The following is a 3,232-nucleotide window of genomic DNA, read 5'->3' as shown; positions in this document are numbered from 1 at the left end:
AGACGTATAAAACTTTTAATAAAGATTATTGTTAATTTATTCGGGCCCAATTATTAATTATTTTATTATTTATTTACAATAATTTTACATAATTGATTAAAATAATTGTCATATAAAAAATAATATTTATTATTTGCAGTTTTTTTAACTTAACTATTTTTTTTCCTTAGTTATAATGAGAGCAAATAAAAATAACTTAAAAACCAAAAAAAGAAAGAAATTTCATATTCAAAAATTTAAAAATAACATATTAAAGAAGAAGAGTCGTAATATATAAATTGAGATAACAATTTAAATTTAAATTAATCTAAAACTAATTTAATCAAATACCAATATTAGAACTAAATTACTTAAATATATTTAATCTATTCTTGTCCTTAGACACATATAGATTAGAGTCATTCTCGTAATAAAAATCAACTAAAATATCATAAGTTCGAACATTTAGAATTCATGCAAATCAGACCATCCCCTTGTTAAATAAGTTTCATCATCCGCTATCCATGCAATGCGACAAAGTATAGAATTGCCACACCGAGAATCTAAAAAGACGTTTATTTCCCTTAATTACATTGCATTGATACAAAAAAAATGCTGGTAATTTAAAAAAAAAACACAATATGTTATAAAATTATTTTAATTACAAAAAGCTAAAAATAAGAAAATTTGAATATATTACCAATTGTTGAAATTGCATCTGCAAGTTTGACACGAATTTACCAAAACTGAACTTAAATTAAGGAAATTCAATCTCATTATGTGCTCCAATTTGAAGATTTCCGAGCAGACGTAGAAAGCATGGAGGGGATGAAACTTGAACTTGGCCTACAAAGCTCCGAGAAAATAATTCCTCAATAAAAAATCGAACTCCTCCCTAAAAAACTAACTTTACCCATATTTCATTAGGTTGGTCATAATATGTGAGTAGATCCAACCATCCTTTGGTAAAATAAAGAGTTTACTGCCCATTCACTGGACACTTGCATCCATATAATTAGAATCCAAATAAGTGAATACAACTTAGATGGTATTTGATGGATGTGGTGCATTGTAAATTATTGCGGCAAAAGACAATCGCACTGGAACATTAGACGAAAAGAATAAGTTGGAGTAAGAACAATCATTAAATTATTAAAAGAATAATATAATAGAATGAGTATATAAAAATACTATAAAAAATTATAAATTGTACCTTAAAGGATCAACTTCGATGAAAAACGAAGAATACATTCTTAATTTCTTATTCTATGAAGTAGTCAAAGAAGTAATAAATTAAAAAAAATTGAGTTGGTTCTCAAATTTAGGCTCACAAAAAAATTATATATAGCATTTATTAGAACAACAATAATTATATAAATTAGTTATTATTAAGTTAATTTTTTATTATTTACTTTATACATCATATATTTACCGTGATTGAATAAGTCATTATCATATTATATACATTTTTATTATGATTAAAATCATAAATTTTTGTTTTAATTTTTCAAGGCAGAAATCAATATCAACTTGTCGAAAGTTACGGTTAATTTAAAATTATATTACAATGATTGAAAATTAAAATTATTGACAATTAACATAATTATATATTAAATGCTGATTTGATGTATAATTATAAAAAAATTATTGACAATTAACATAATTATGTAGAAAATAAAATATAACAACTAAAATTAAATTTGTTAACTAATTGAATATAGGTAAACAATGTTTGACAATTATCTATTATTATTATTATTATAAATAGGCCACCATTAACATAACAACTTGCCACTAATAAAATTATTGCATAATAAATGAGAATTAATTAAAATTGTATCAATATAATTAAAACGATTAAAAATATTTTTGATTAATAATTAGTTTAATAATGTATTAAATATTGATTTTATATAATTATAATAAAGATATTTTTCTAAATTAGTATAATAATGTATTATTCATTAAATGCTAATTGTAATATAATTATAATAAAGATATTTTTCTAAATTAGTATAATAATGTATTATTCATTAAATGCTAATTGTAATATAATTATAATAAAGATATTTTTCTAAATTAGTATAATAATGTATTATTCATTAAATGCTAATTGTAATATAATTATAATAAAGATATTTTTCTAAATTAGTATAATAATGTATTATTCATTAAATGCTAATTGTAATATAATTATAATAAAGATATTTTTCTAAAATAAATTTAGAAGAGAGAATAGTGCTTTCATTTTGGAGGAAAAATGAATTCACAAGGAATTAATACCTCACTTTAATTAGTTGGGAAAAAATTCAGTTTTAATATATTAAGTAGATTTTCTCCTCCCTATTAATTTTGCAACCAAAATGTACTACATGTCACTCTTTCATTATAATTGAAATCAAATCTTTTCCTCCAAAATTAAAGAATTATTCTCTCCTCCTTACTAATTTTACAACCAAAATGTGCCACATGTCACTCTTTCATTGTAATTGAAATCAAATATTTTCCTCCAAAATTAAAAAGTCTCCCCTCCTCCATCTTCCTTTCTCTATCTCTCTCATTCCTTCAACCACTCTATCTCTTTTATATATCATTATTCATTATCAATGACTAATTATGAATTTGACAATCAAAATGTACAACATGATATTCTTTAATTGCATTAAAATTAAAATATTAAAATTGAAATTAAAATATACCTATATTATGTATCATATATTACTATATAATTTAATAACCAAATGTGTCACATGACACTCTCTTATTAAAATTGAGAGAAAATATTTTCCTCTAAAATTAATAAACTCCCTTCCTAAATTCTCACATCTACCTCTCTCTATTTTTCTATTTCTCTCTACCATTTTCACTCTATATATAATTTATATTTTATATTAGTAATTTGACAAATCAAAATATATCATCCGATATTTTTTTATTATAATTAAAATAAAATTTTTCTTCTAAAATTAACAAACTCTCACTCTTATTCTTCATCTTTATCTTTTTCTCTTTTTTTCTCATTCTCTATTTTTTATACCTTTCTATTCTACAGAAAACAAAATTAATAAAATAATATAATTCAAATAAAAAATAATATTATTATATACATATTTTTTTATTTTTTATTTAGTTTTAAATTTTCACCGCTTATCTTTTTAATTTATATTTTTATTTATTTTTTTCAAATATTTATTACATATAATTTGGAGAGAATACTAATGTTATAATTAAAAGTTAGAATCAAGATTCAAGT

The sequence above is a fragment of the Arachis ipaensis genome, chromosome B10 (genome assembly GCF_000816755.2).
Source record: "Arachis ipaensis cultivar K30076 chromosome B10, Araip1.1, whole genome shotgun sequence".
Classification (NCBI taxonomy): Eukaryota; Viridiplantae; Streptophyta; class Magnoliopsida; order Fabales; family Fabaceae; genus Arachis; species Arachis ipaensis.
This window is presented reverse-complemented; position numbering follows the sequence as displayed.